This window comes from Rhinolophus sinicus, linkage group LG03 (assembly GCF_036562045.2).
Source record: "Rhinolophus sinicus isolate RSC01 linkage group LG03, ASM3656204v1, whole genome shotgun sequence".
Taxonomy (NCBI): Eukaryota; Metazoa; Chordata; class Mammalia; order Chiroptera; family Rhinolophidae; genus Rhinolophus; species Rhinolophus sinicus.
Window position 1 is genome coordinate 138023452 of NC_133753.1, and position 15966 is coordinate 138039417.

At 32.7% G+C, this 15966-nt stretch overlaps 1 long non-coding RNA gene across 6 annotated transcripts in view; it reads left to right on the plus strand.

The window, feature by feature from the left end:
- Window positions 1-15966, plus strand: part of LOC109448683 (uncharacterized) — a 148723-nt gene that overhangs the window by 82503 nt on the left and 50254 nt on the right. For all 6 annotated transcript variants that reach the window (XR_012494998.1, XR_012495000.1, XR_012495002.1 and 3 more), the window contains one exon: window positions 15414-15548. This is a non-coding gene — a long non-coding RNA (uncharacterized LOC109448683). The remainder of the gene's footprint in view (window positions 1-15413; window positions 15549-15966) is intronic.

Below are 15966 nucleotides of genomic sequence, written 5' to 3' on the forward strand. Positions count from 1 at the left end.
TACTAGTAATGTACAAGGGTTCCTATTTTTCTGTATCTTTGCCAATACTTGTTATTTTTTATTGTTTTGATTAAACCTTTGCTAGTGGTTGTGAAGTATTTTTTCATTTTACATTTTCTTAACGACCATTGATCTTTTCCTGTGTTGAAATCTTTTCCTGTGCTCATTTGGCTATTTGTGTATATTCTTTGGAGAAATGTCTATTCAAGTCCTTTGCCCATTTTTTATTTGGGTTATCTGTTGAGTTGTAAGGATTCTTTGCATATCCTTTATCAGATATAAGACTTGCAAAATTTTTCTTCCATTCTGTAGGTTGTTTCTTCACATTCATGATAATATTCTGTAATGTACAAAAAAACTTAATTTTTATGAAGTCCAATTTGTCTATTTTTACTTTTATTGTTCATGCTTTTAGTGTCAAATCTAGGAATCCGTTGTCGTATATGAGGTTAATTACACCTGTATTTTCTTCTGATAGTTTTATCTGTTATATTTAGGTCATTGATTTATTTTGAGTTAATTTTATACAAGAAATAAGATATGGGTTCAACTTTATTATTTGTATGTGTTTATCTGTTTGTTTCCACACCATTTTTTGAAAAGACTGTTCTTTCCCTTTTGAATGGTCTTGTCCAAAATTATTTACCATAGATAATTGGGTTATTTCTGGAGTCTTGATTTTATTCTCTTGGTCTCTATATTTATCCTTATGCCAGTATCACAATGTTTTGTTTACTGTAGGTTTGAAGTAAGTTTAGAAATTGGGAAGTGTGAGGCCTCCAACTGTGTTTTACTTTTTTAGTATTGTTTTGGCTATTCGAGATCCCTTGCAGTACCATATAAATTTGGGGAACTTAGTTCATTTTATGGACTATTATCATCTTAACAATATTAAGTCTTCCAATTTATGAACATGGGGTGGATTTGTATTTATTTAGGACTTTTTATATTTTTTTTCAGCCATGTTTTGTAGTTTTCAATGGATAAGTCCTTCACCTTCTTCATTAAATTTATTCCTTGGTATTTTATTCTTTTGAATACTATTGTAAATGGAATTGTTTTCTTAATTTCCTCTTCAGATTGTTTATTGCTGTTGTAAACAGAACTGACTTTTGTGTGTTGATCTTGTACCCTGAAACTTTACTGAATTCACTTGTTAGCTCTCGTAATTTTTTTGTGGATTCTAGGGAATTTTGTGTATATAGAATTATGTTATCTGCAAATATAGTTTTATTCCTTTATAATTCTAAAAAGCATCATCAATTTGCATACGTTTTATCTTTTTCTTGACTAATTGCTCTGGCTAGAACTTTCTACAATGTTGAGCAGCAGAGGTCAAAGTGGGCATCATTTCTTGTTCCTGATCTTAGGGAAAGCTTTCATTTTTTTCACCGTTGAGTATGGTGTTAACTGTGGGTTTTTGACAAATGCCCTTTATCATGTTAAGGAAGTTTCCTTCTATCCTAGTTTGTGAGTGTTTTTATTATGAGAGGGTGTAGAAATTTGTCAAATTCTCCTTCTGCATGTTTTGAGATGATCATGTAGTTCTTTCCTTCATTCTGTTAATATGGTATATATTAAATTGATTCATTTTAATATGCATTCCTGAGTTAAATCCCACTTGGTTATGGTGTATAATTTTTTAAATGTGCTGTTGGATTTGGTTTGCTAGTATTTTGTTGAGGAATTTGTGTGTATATTCGTAAGAGATATTTGTCTGTAGTTTTCTTGTGATATCTGTTTGGCTTTGATATGAGGTTAATGTTGACCTCATAAAATGTGGTATAAAGTGTTCCCTCTTTGTTTTTTTAGGAACAGTTTGAGGAGGAGAGTGTAAATTTTCCTTTAAATATTTGGTAGAATTCATCTCTGAAGCCACATGGTCCTGATTTTTCTTTGTTGGGAGATTTTTATTAAGTGATTCAATCTCTTTACTTGTTACAGGTCTGTTAAGATTTTTCTACTTTTTCTTGAGTCCGTTTTGCTAATTTGTGTGTGCTTAGGAATTTGTCCATTTCATCTAGGTTGTCCAATTTGTTGGTATAGAATTGTTCATAGTATTATCCTATAATCCTTTTGATTTCTGTAAGATCAGTAGTAATGTCACTGCTTTCATTTCTTATTTTAGTTATTTTCATCTTCTCTCTCTCTCTTTTTTCTTAGTCTAGCTAAAGATTTGTCATTTTTGTTGATTTTTTTCAAAGTACCAACTTTTGGTTTCATAGACTTTCTCTTCTCTGTTTTGTTTATCTTTGCTATAATCTTTATTTTCTTCCTTTTGCTGGCTTTGGGTTTAGTTTGCTCTTCTTTTTCTAGTTACTTAAGATGTGAAATTGTGTTGTTGATTTGAGATCATTGTTAATGTAGGTGTTTACAGTTATAAATTTCCTTCAGAGCTTCTGTTGGATCCTATATCTTTTGGTATATTGTGATTTTATTTGCATTTATCTCAAAGTATTTTCTAAAATCCCTAGTGATTCTTTCTTTGGTCTATTGGTTGTTTAAGAGTGTGCTCTTTAATTTCCGCGTATTTGAGTGTTTTCCAGTTTTCCTTCTGTTATTGAATTCTAGCTCCATTTCGTTGTGGTCAAAGAAGATACTTTGTATGATTCAGATATTTTTAAATTTGAGAATTGTTTTTGGCCTAACCTACAGTGTATTCTGGAGAATGTTCCACATGCATTTAAGAATATATGAGGTCAGACAATTAGGTTCGCGAACTCATCCTAGAAAAAGTGCTACATACCTCATTGCTGAATATCGCTATGGTCACCTTCAAAGTACTTCCCTTGGGAAGCTATGAACCAATGCCAGCACCTAGCCCACCCTTCATAGCAATTTTGGAACTGTTTTTTGGAATGGCCATCAGAGCTCTCGTCGTATTACCCTTGGTGTTCTGAATGTCATCAAAATGTCTTCCTATCAATAGTTTCTTTGTCTTCGGATAAAGACAGAAGTCACTGGGGGCCAAATCAAGTGAATAGGGAGGGTATTCCAATACGATTATTTGTTTACTGGCTCAAAACTCCCTCACAGATGGTGCCATGTGAGCTGGTATATTGTTGTGATGCAAAAGCCATGAATTGTTGGCGAAAAGTTCAGGTCGTCTAACTTTTTCACACATCCTTTTTAGCACTTTCAAATAGTAAACTTGGTTAACTGTTTGTCCAGTTGGTACAAATTCATAATGAATAATCCTCTGATATATTAAAAAATAATCGTTGCAACAAGTTTGTGAAGTTAATTGTCAGATGTTGTATATTCTGCTGTTGTTGGGTGGAGTGTACTGTATATGTCTGTTAAGTGCAGATGGTTTATAGTGTTCTTCAAGTCCTCTATATCCATACAGATTTTTTCTCCATGTTTTATCCATTATTGAAAGTGGGCTATTGATGCTTTTGACTGTTGTAGACAATTTCTCCCTTAATTCTGTCACTGTATGTTTCTTACATTTTGAGACTCTGATATTTGGTGTGTATATTTTTATAATTGTTATATCTTCTTGGGGAATTGACCCGCTTGTCACTATAAAATGTCTTTTGCAACAGTTTTTGATGTTAAATCCATTTTGTCTGATATTAGTATAGCTAGCCTGGCTCCCTTTTGGTTACTATTTGCATGGAATATCTTTTTCCATTTTTTCACTTTCAACCTATCTATGATTTGGGGTCTAAAATGAGTCTCTTGCAAGCAGCATATTGTTATATAATGTTTTTTAAAAATGAATTCTGCCAATATGTTTTTTTAATTGGTGATTTAAACTCATTTACATTTATAGTGATTACTGATAATGAAGAATTTATTTCTGCCACTGTGGCATTTGTTTTTGATGTGTCATGTCCTTTTTGTTCTTCATTTCTACCAAAACTACCTTCTTTTGTGTTTGATTTTTTTCTAGTATACCATTTTGTTTCCCTCTGCATTTCTTTTTGTATATATTTTTAGTTATTTTCTCAGTGGTTACCATGGGATTACAATTAACATCCTAAATTTATAAAAATCTAGTTTGAATTCATACCATCTTAGCTTCAATAACATACATTAACTCTACTCCTACCTGGCTTCATCCTCCCCTATATATTATTATTGCCACAATTTGCATCTTTATGCATTGTGTTCCCGTTAATATAAATTTATAATTATTGTTTTCTGCATTTATCATTTAAATGATATAAGAAATAAAAAGAGGAGTCACATACCAAAAATACAATTATACTACATTTTTTATTTACCTATGTAGTTACCTTTACCAGCGATCTTTATTTCTTTGTATGGCTTTGAGTTAACTCTCTAGTATCCTTTAGTTTCAACCTAAAGAATTCCCTTTAGCATTTCTTGTAGAGCAGATCTATTAGTAATGAATTCCCTTAGCTTTTGTTTTTTTGGAATGTTGTAATTTCTCCTTTATTTTTGAAGGAGTGTTTTGCTGAATACAGAATTCCTGGTTGACATTTTTTTCCCTTTCAAGTCTTTAAATATATCGTCTTACTGCCTTTTGGTCTCCATAATTCTGGATGAGAAACAGTCTGTTAATTTTTTTCAGGATGATTGTATGTGATAAATTGCTGTATTATGCTGCTTGCAAGAATCTCTCTGTCTTTGTCTTTCAACATTTGATAATAATGTGTTGTGGTGTGGGTTTCTTTGAGTTTGTCCTGCATCGAGTTTGCTGAGATTCTTGCATGTGTATATCCATGTATTTTATCAAGTTTGGGTAGTTTTTGAACATTTCTTCAAATATTTTTTCGCTTTTTTTTCACTCTCTTTTCCTTCTGAGACTCCTATAATGTATGTCTTGGTACGTTTGATGGTTTTCCATAGGTCTTTTAGGCCATGTTCATTTTCTTCACTTGTTTTCTTTCTGTCTCTCAGACTGGGTAACTACAATTGCCCTATCATCACATCTGATGATTCTTTCTTTTTCCTGTTCATATCTGCTGTTGAATGCCTTTTGTGAATTTTAAATTTTATTTATTGTACTTTTGAGTTCCATAATTTCTACTTTAATCTTTTAAATAATTTCTGTCTCTTTGTTGATAATCTTTATTTGTTCATACATTATTTTCTGGATATCCTTTATTTCTTTCTCCATAGTTCTTTTAAAGCTCTTTGGCATATTTGAGGCAGTAAAATTTAAAGTCTTTGTCTAGTGAGTTCAATGTCTGGGCTTACTCAGAGTGGTTTCTGTTACTTTATTTTTTTTCCTGTGAATGAGGCATACTTTCCTCTTTTTTTTTTGGCATGCTTTGTAATTTTCTTGTTGAGATCTGGGTGTTTTGAATATTGTAATGTAATTCTGGAAATCAGATTCTCCCCTCTACACCAAGGATTGCTGTTGTTACTTGATGAAGATTGCAGTTGTTCATTTGCTTAGTGACTTTTCCAAATTGTATTTGCAAAGACTATATTCCTTGTCATGTGTGGTTACTGAAGTTTGTGTATTTTATTTTTGTGGTCAGCCAGTGACCTGACAGGGATTTCCTTAAATGCTTGGATCCAATAAGAGAAAAAAACACATTTTTAAAAAGGGTATTCTGACTCTTTAACCTCCTTCAACAATGCCAGTGAATCTGCTTCAACACTTTAGGGTTGAACCAATGGCCAGCTTCTGTGAGGACCCCACAGTGAACTTTTAGGTAGATAAAATACAGAACTTTGTTTTTTGGAGGAGAAGGTTCCTATTGTCCACCCTGATGCCAGAAAGCTGCATCAGGATCAGACCATCATCCCTTTGGGACTGGAGGATTTCAGCTAGTATGTGTAATGTTGAAATTCACCAAAATTTACCAGTCTCTTTCTTTGTCAAGCGCTCTCCTGTATGCTGTAAGTGTTCAACTAGACTCCAGCATTCTGAAACACTAATTGACTCTAATAGTTCTTACCAGCTCAATAGCTGTCTTTGTGGAGGGACTGACTCTAGAGCTCCCTACTCTGACATCTTCCATGACATTTCTCCCTTCCCTGTTCATTATTAAAAGTGTTCCAGTTTGGACAATAAGTTTTATGGTCACCCATTGGTAATTGAATGACAAGAGCAAGAGAAAGACATGAAAACAAGTTCTTATAGAAATTATAAACCATGAGGATCATCAATAAATATTTATTGACTGTTGAAAGAGTATAAGCTGTCAGGAAAATGCTACAAGGTTTTCGCATTTTCAGTTCAATATTATTCCTGCTATTTAGGAAGTTTTTATACTGGTCTAGCATTGGTACAGTGATGCCTCTGTTGGAAGGGTTGACAGACCACGTTGATTTACTTCCTGAGTTTAGATATGGGGTACTGTCATTGTAACATGTGAACTGAGATGTGGAGTATATGAACAGCTTTATCTCTTGTTGCTTACATGGATGCCATATTGTCTGTCTTTCTATTTGCTCCCCCTTATCAAATCTGTGGGTGGGTCATGAACAATTGTTTCATGGCTATGTACAGTCTGCAGGCCTTATGTTGTGTAGGCCTGCTATAGACAATGCTCTTTAATTGGGCAGAAAAGTTGGTGCATTGGCTTCTTTCCCATTTCAAAAAGCTGAGTACATGCTGTTACTGCAGCATTTCCAGTCTGCGCCAGCTTGAGGAGCAAGATCCTAAGATTGAAAATCAAACTAGAGCTCCACATGAAGATAAATAGCACTGCATTTTGACTATTGAGTCTGATTGTATTTTCAATTTTAAGGAGGTGCTTTTTTGAATGTGGGTTAATATGCATTTACTCATTCTGGGAATTCACTAGATTTCAGCTGCTTTTAGAATCCCACTTAAGATGGTTTTCATTAAAGTTTTTCGTAACTACTCAGAAAAGAATAATAGAGTACATTTGGGAAAAGATGCTTTCAAAGAGAGATCTTGGGTTGATTGACTGGCTGACTCTCCATCTCTCACCTGAAATGCTACAGGTAACACCAAATTTAATCTTTTAAAATGTAAGTTAATAAAAGTGGAAGTAACTTGTTACTTTTTTAAAAAATCTGTATTAAACATGAAAAAGCTAGTTTTGTCAAAATTAAGTAAAATAATTTTTTGTTTCTTTAAGTAGCTACATTTTATGGTTGAATTTTAAACTCTGATAAAAGGGGCAGTTATGATGGAACTCATCAAAATATAAGCTATATTTTGGCCACTGTAAATAAAGCTGCAATGAACATCGGAGCACATATATCTTTACGGATAAATGTTTTCAGATTTGGAAACAACCAAAGTGTCCTTTGATAGATGATTGGATAAAGAAGATGTGATATATATACACAATGGAATATTATTCTGCCATAAGACAAGATGAAATAGTGCCATTTGCAACAACTTGGATGGATTTTGAGATTATTATGCTAAGTGAAATAAGTCAGACAGAAAAAGTCGAGAACCGTATGATTTCACTGATATATGGGTGTGGGGACAGAGTCCCAGAGAGCAGTTTCCAGGCTCTCGGCCTCACATGGAAAGGTCCTGGCTTGGGTAGTAGATAGCTATCAGTTGTGACTAGTTGGCCATTAGCTGTTACTGGTTAACCATTAGCCACTGATATAACTGCCGTGGCTAAGCTAGCAAGCGCAGATTGCAATCAGCAAGTGAGGTTGTTTGGCAGAGAAGTGGATGGCAGGTTGCGGATCATGTGGCTCCTGATTCCTGTGTCTCCAACCCAGCCACCAGCGAGAATATAGTGGTATGACTCCCCTATCTATGGCCCCTTGGGTGTTCCTTTTTGGCCTCACCATATCCTGCGTTCTTACGCGGGGGTTATCTTGAGGGGAGGGGGTCTTATGCGGGGGGGGGGAGGGGGTCCCCGCATGACATCCTGCATGACAATGGAATATAAAACCGAAAGCAACAAAGGAAGACAAATAAAGAAACAAAAACTCATAGACATATAGACAATAGTTTAGTGGTTACCAGAGTGGTGGGGGGAGTGAGGGGTGGTAAGGAGTGATGGAAGGAGAACTGACTCTTGGTGATGAACATACAATGTGATATACAGATGATGTATTGCAGAATTGTACACTTGAAACCTATGTAACTTTACTAACCATTGTTGCCCCAATAAACTTTAATTAAAAAAAATATAAGCTATATCATATGAAAGGTTTGCTTATAGTATATTGATAGTATAAAAGCTTTCTTTAAAAAAATCTTTTTATTATAATTAAAATGTCTAAATTATAATCATATACTAAGAAACAGTTTTAATCTTTTTCATAGTTCTTCATGTGATGTTAATGTTGTGTACATTAGTATTGATGCTTGAGTTTAATGTTACTTTCTCTAGCATTGAAATTGCCAACACCATAGCTTTGGTAATGCATATTTGAATATTTAATTATGTTGCTATAAACAGCTTCTCTAATGCTACATTTTCAGTGAATACGGTGGGCCTTCTGTTAGTGCTGGCATTTAAGCACTCTTGCTTTCTGTTTTCCTGTTGTATATACAAAGCGAAGTATTCCCACCTGAGATTTCCTCAAAGTTTCACTTGGGAAACAGAACATGATTTGAAAGATTTTTTTTCTGTCGTATGTTGCTCAAATCAAGCTTTGCTTTGAATCAAGCCAACTGATGAAAACATAGTCCAGTCTTCTTTCCATCAGAATGCAATTACCTCTAAGGCCTATAGTAAAAAGACCACTAATTGAGAACACTTGTCTTTGTTTTCAGTTAGTAAAGATTTTTATTAAAAATGTCCATTTTTGAAATTCAAAAAGGCGGGTTTATTTTTAATGAACTTAAGAGTTGGGAGCTCTGAAAATTAAAGCATGTGCAGGTTATCCTTTTCCCCAAGGGGATACATACTACTGCTGTGCTCCTGTGAAGTAATAATGAGATACCATAAGCAAACAGTAGATGATTCATGTCAGATGGTTCTCCAATAACGTTAGGGGGGAAAAAGCAGCTGATGTATGGGATATTGAAGGCAGATTAAGTTGTTAATGTATATTAGTATATTCTTAATTTCCTTTTAATTGAAAAAGACATATTGACTTTAATTAGAACCATTTCACAGGAACTGTCAATTAGCACATGTCAAACTAGTTAATTCAGAACAGAATTCTTTTAATTAGGGTCTGCTTTCCTTTAACTATGGGGCCAATGAAATCAGCCTTTCCTTATCTAGATTTTAAATGTCTCTAAGACATATAATACAAATGTAGACTCTTATCTATTATTAGAAGCCCATATGGATAACATTAAAATGATGATGCTGGCATTGTTCATGCAGCACAAATCAGAGTCCCTTTATGACTGTTAGAAAAAAAATGGCTTTGAACAAAGACTATTTTAAATACCAGATTTATCCTACTTTAAAGAGACTACAAAATTTATGACATGCATGTTCACATTTAAAGTATTATTTAATACGTCTGCTCAAATAAATGGGCCTATTCAAACGTTTTGTGTGTTCTATCAGCCGAAGACACATAAAACATTGTCAAGCCATACAGCAACATTTTTCCCTTAAATGAACTGTAATCAAAAAGGGAAAACAGACTGAATGATTTTTTTCTGCACAACATAAAAATAGCATTGTTAACTTTCATTGCATTCAAAGATTTAATACCAATAGTTGATATACTGACTAAACCACTAGTACTGAGCTAATGTGATCTTAGCAATCAGACAGTGTAAAATCTGAAACTTGGCTCTTGCTTAATGTAATGATGTGGAATTATAGCATTTTAGTTTCAGTTGGTATGAGGATGGGCACATACAGTGAGCTTGGTAGAGCAGGGTTATATAGTGTTCACCTATAAATAGATATGCTCAAAATGAAAACAAGATTTAAGTGAGACATAAAGGGAGAGTTAATGTGAAATCTAGCTTACTTTATTGTGTGAGGTTTAGCCACTATTTTACTGAGTTATAGCAAGCAAGAATGACAGAAATTAATAAAAAGAATATTTAATAAGCTAAACTCTGGATTCCAAAGAGAATTATATGGTAAGTTATTTTATGTATCCTCATACCTGTTCATATTGTTGTAGATACATTTAACTTAATTATAATGGTACTGTTCCTTTCTAAAGTGTGCTGCACTGTAACTGTACCAGTGGCTGCATTTGTGCCAGGTGAAGTAAATGAAGAATCGTGGTTATCTTATTTTTGGTTAACATAGGCGAAACAACAAGGGCAACAAGCAACAAATGAAAAAAATACAACCAAAAAACCCCTTTCTTTTTCTTCCAGAGTTGACCTTTTTCTTCTGAACTATTTCTAGTGGTGCCTTACTTAGCTCTCTACTCTGTGTTTGAGATACACAGCCTACATTCAGCATGTCCATATTTTGTTCAGGTCTTTAGCTTTTAACACTTTTGGTGTCATATAGTCATTTGAGTCAGTGGTGAAAGATATTACTCCTCTTCCCAGACCTTTTTCTTCTGAACTATTTCTAGTGGTGCCTTACTTAGCTCTCTACTCTGTGTTTGAGAGACACAGCCTACATTCAGCATGTCCATATTTTGTTCAGGTCTGTGGCTTTTAACACTTTTGGTGTCATACAGTCACTTGAGTCAGTGGTGAAAGATATTACTCCTCTTTAACACTTTTGGTGTCATATAGTCACTTGAGTCAGTGGTAAACGATATTACTCCTCGTCCCAGAAAAATCTACATAGGCATACATGTACTAAAATATTCAGGACAGGAAATCTTAACTTAAAAAGAAATTTGGCATGGCCTGTTGAAAACTGTAACCTCGGTTTGATAGAATTGACTACTTGTAGTGTTGCAGGCAGTATGTTTGGTTCTGGGACTATAACAATGAGTAAGGTGAGCAATCTTACCATCTGAGCCACTGTGACAAATTGTTAACACATTTTCAGAAATTACTATGAGATTCTTTTTGTTTTTTAAACCTGTTTTACTCTCTGAACTGGTTAAAATTTGATCTATATTTACAAATCTTGTACAAGTTATAAATGTGATAAGATTGACAATTTTACATAAACATTGAAAATTGTAATTATTAAAACATTAGAAGACATTAATTTTGTAATTGTAACTCAACAGATTTAATTAATCCTTTCCATCTTATCTATAATTCTGTTTTGGTTAATAATCTCAGGTAATATTAATTAATATTATAATTTTGATCCATCTTTTAGTTGTTTATTTAAATCATGTTATTTATAATTACTTATAAAGAAGACATAAGGCATACTGATATAATTTTTATAAGTTAGTTTCATTTAAATTCAAAATAAACTGCAAATGATCTGGGAGGGGGCATGCTAATTAATTTCTTGATTTTTCCATGAGTAGGTTGTCCATGCTATACCAGGGTTTAAATTTGAACAATGGCTGAGCTAGGTCTACTTTACATAAACAAGTCTGTTGTTCCACCACAGAGTCTTAATTGCTTTATATCTTCAAAGAGATGTGTGTGTGTGTGTGTGTGTGTGTGTGTGTGTGTGTGTGTGTTTGGTTTTCAAGAGTATATCATTGTTAAATATGCGTATAGATATATTTGAGAGTATTTATATACTTAGTGTGTGTGTCTTAGTCCCAATTTGCTCCTTGATTGTCTATAGCAGTTTAAATTCCCTTGTCTATTTTAATTTATTAAAAGTTGACCCTCAGTGCATTTACCAGCAACAAAAATTTTTCTTTGGAAATTTACAGGACACATGAGCCTTAACTTGGTTTAATCATCTTACTGGTATAAATAGTGTAGGCTTTATATATTGGTGAAAATAGGCAAAAATTATTCAGATCATATGTTTGTGAATAAGAACCATAGCCATTTAACTCTGACTTGATTAGCAGCATTTTAACAGATTAAATTATTAGAAGCTATGATTTCAAATAGTTTTATCCGAACAGAAAAAATCTAGAAATCGCTGAAATGTTTTATGTAAAGGCAAGTAATTTTCAGATTAAATTTTTTAATTATTGGATTTTTAAGAGTTAAAATGGAAACTGTTAAAATTATTTCATCTGCTTCTAGTTCCTAAATCAATATAGTGTTGATTTTTATTAGGGACTAAATATACCACTCTATGGGATTTGTTTACTCGGTGTGTATGTAACTACTCACCCCCATTTTCTACTTAATGATCAACAGTTGTCTAACATTAATTATATATTACAATGTAGTAAATTAAATTTTTATCTTCTTGAGTGAGATTGTGTTTATGTAGCTTTCAGAAGTGACAGGGAGCTATTTCTTTATTTGTTTCTATTGTTATTTTCATTGGCCATCTCAGGCTCATTTGGTTCAATACCACAAGTATTAATATCTAATATTAATATCCTAATAGTTAATATTAGGCATTATCTTATTGAACATTAATTAAAACATTTATTTGTCTTTCTTTTAACTATGTGGAATCTGTTAAAAACTATTAATGATCAGTAAATAGTGATTTTTTCCAAAATTATGTATTTATTGTTGAAATATTTTCAAAACCATTATTTTATGCAATATAAATAATCCCATCATTGATTTCCTTCACTGATATCATTAGGCGTTCTGTGTAGGGAAAAGCTGGGTTCAAAGTCCGGTATTACTATTTACTAACTTTGTGAACTTACATAAATTAACATACCTCTCAGGACTTCAGTTCCCTCCTCTAAAAAATGGGTATAATAATAACTACCTTACAGTGTTATAAGGGTTAAATGAAATATGTAAAAGGTTTAGCATCATGTCTGCTACATACTCACTAAATATAGGTTCCTATCCCTTTTTCAAACAGTTTTGTTGTGTTAACTGACCCTAATGAGAAATGCAACCATTTATTAAGTAAATTCACCCTTAGATGGAAATTCAAATTATTAACATGAATGCTGTACTAATTTGCTAGATATTGATAGGGGAAGTGTACCACTGTCCTTGGTGCTTCAGGAGAAGCCAGCTGGTGATAATCATCTACTTATAAGCAGCAATCCTTTTTCAACTGTGCATGTGAAATATTTTATGACTACCACTCAGCGAAATGTCTATGGACAAAAACCCTTTGTTTATAATAGTTCAATACACAATATGCAAATATTCTTGAATAATAATATTAGCTTCTAAAAATGAGAAAAAAGATATATAAAAATAACCTATAGTTATGCCAACCAAAGATAGTCACTCTAAATATTTCGGTGTATTTTATATATTAATATGTGTGCTGAGAATTTTACTAAGTCATTGCATTTTATTCATAATTGTGATTTAAATGACTTCATAGTTCATTTTTTAAACTAAGCTGCTCTTTTTGAGGTTTGCGTTTTTTCCTTCTGCTCCAACAAGTAATGTTGGACTGCATATCTTTATATATAAAACCTTTATTTGCATTTCAGATTATTTCCTTAGGCTAATTCTTAGGAGTAGAATTACTGGTCAAAGAGAATGAACATTAGCATTTGATATATATTACCTCAAATTGCTTTCCAGAAAAGCTCCACAAGCCCCAAAAGTGTATTTTTGACAAAAGAGTGAGTTGCTTTTTGAAAATACAGTTTGTCCATTTTGTTAAGTCAGTTGCTTAGTATATAGTTTTTTGCTAATTGATTCTTATTTAACTGATTTACTTTGGCACTAATTTAGGATGAGACCAAATAACATTCTAATGACCCATGTGAAATCGCCTGGGATTTTCAAAACGATAGCTTTTAATTTAAAAGTAATGTTTAATATTTGGTATAAGTGGTAACTGGTCTGCCAATTTGACATAGTCATATCTTGATTTTTGTCGGTGTTATGAGGTCTCTTCAGGTCTAATTTCTATAGTAATTTTTATAGAAACATGAGCTTCTTCTAATGTGCAATTAAAGTATTTGCATTATTGGCAATATACATTATAGAGAAACTTAAGGGTAAAAACCAGCTCATTTTATTTTGTAGTACAATTGTAAATAGGAAAAATATGCTAACATGATAATATCTAATGAGGGAAATGTTCCATTCAGATGTCTGTTTTTCTAATAATCCTAAAATAACTATATGCCTTTATTTATATGAGTAACATCACATTCAAGCATCTTCCTAGGATTATATTCACTTTCAAAAAAGATAAACACAATATGAGTTTAGAATTTTGATAAATTCTGTTTTAAAGGTGATTTAAATCTTTAGATATGTAAGATTTGAGATTTCAACGAAGATATAATTATGTATGCTACTTTTGAGAGTTACTTAGATATTTTCTCTTGTTTAACTGCATTTAGTACAGCTTCTAACATAAGAAAATGAGAACTGGGTCTTGTATGATAGATCTTTTATGGGGTACAGAGAAATATAATTTTCCTTAGTGATTTTTGAAGCCTCCATCTAGGCACACTGGCAGTTTTATTTTTATTAAATGTGTAGATAACAAGGTCATATGCTCTCACAAAGGGCATGTGAAAGGAAAAGAGAAAACATAATTTTTGTTTTTGCTGTTGTCATTAGGGATTTTCATATTTTCTTTGTATGTTGGGCACCTTTTCATGTTTATTGTACTATACTGATAGTAATGTCACATTATTAAGTTAACACCAAGTTAGTGAAAATGAAAAGCAGAATATTTTGCTGCTAATACTATTGTTCTAGATTGTTTTGTCCTGTAAATAATTACCTTTTATGGTTATAAGTTATTTCAAAATGGGAAGCTTTGGGGAGATGCGTTTTGTTTTAAGCCAAATTAGGCTGCTAACCTAAATTTGGAACAGTCTCTTCACTATTAGTAAATATGTTGTGGTACTAATACAGAGGAATACAAACAGTTGTTTTATTCTGTGCTTTCACATTTTCTATTGAATATACATGTGTAAGTGAAGGCACAGCTTTGGCGAGGGGTGAGGATTATCTGTATCTCTATCTGTATCTCTATCTGTATCTGTATCTCTATCTGTATCTCTATCTGTATCTCTATCTGTATCTCTATCTATATCTCTATCTCTATCTCTATCTATATCTATATCTATATCTATATCTATATCTATATCATCTATATCTATCATCTATATACACACATACACACACACACAAGTGATCACTCTTTTACACCCTTTAGTTCTGGAAGTAAGAAAAACAAATAATAAAGTCACACTGCTAGTTATACATATTTTACACTAACCCTATCAGACTTGACTGTATTCTAGACTTGAACATACAACGACAGAGACAGGAAGTGTGGGTATAGGGAATTGGAAAGATGAAACAGGGGAAGACACAGAGAAGGTTGATGTTCTCAGCTTTTGATATTGAATTTGTAGAATTAACTTATTTTTCTCATGTCTTGAGCTTATGGTTATAATTGGAATTAATTTAAGCCTGGTTACCAAAATAAAGAAATAAATCATTTAAGACTGGGTATCTTGTTATTGAGTATGTTGATTAACTCTAAGTAGATCATCATGTAGTTTATAAATCATAATACCTTGTCACTTGTAAATATGCCTGGTGTTTTAAAAATTAAACCCGTTTCTCCTTACTTTGATTTTTCTTTGCTTTCCAGGATTAATGGGCAAAATGTGAACTTCACTATGAATTTCTCCTAAAATTTTGATTTACGGTTTACTTTCTCAAGACTCATTTTGAATTACAGAGATAATGTTCTGCTATAACCTCTTATGGAAGGATTTCAAAATGAGTAAGTTGACCTTCTGGGGTATGATATTTTGGGAGACACTTGACCGAAATTAATAGATATTATTATGCTGGCTGCCTCTAATGTATTAGAAATTATTCTTTGAAGAGTCCAGTTGAACACCAAGTCCAGTGGCATTTGATGAGGGGTGGGGATATATCTATCCACAGAAACAATCATTTGTAAACAATCATATGGGACTGCTTTCCAGTTTTCATTTATTTTAACTTGAGTAAGCATGAATATCAGCTTAATTACAAAAAGGAAATGCCAGGCTTACGATTTCAGCAAATGTACTTTAATGGATGTGTCACGATTTTTAAAAAAAGAATGTGAGGATAGAATTCAAAGATGTTGTCTGTTGTACAACATAATGCCTGTAGTTAATAATACATTACTGTGCACTTTAAAAATATGTTAA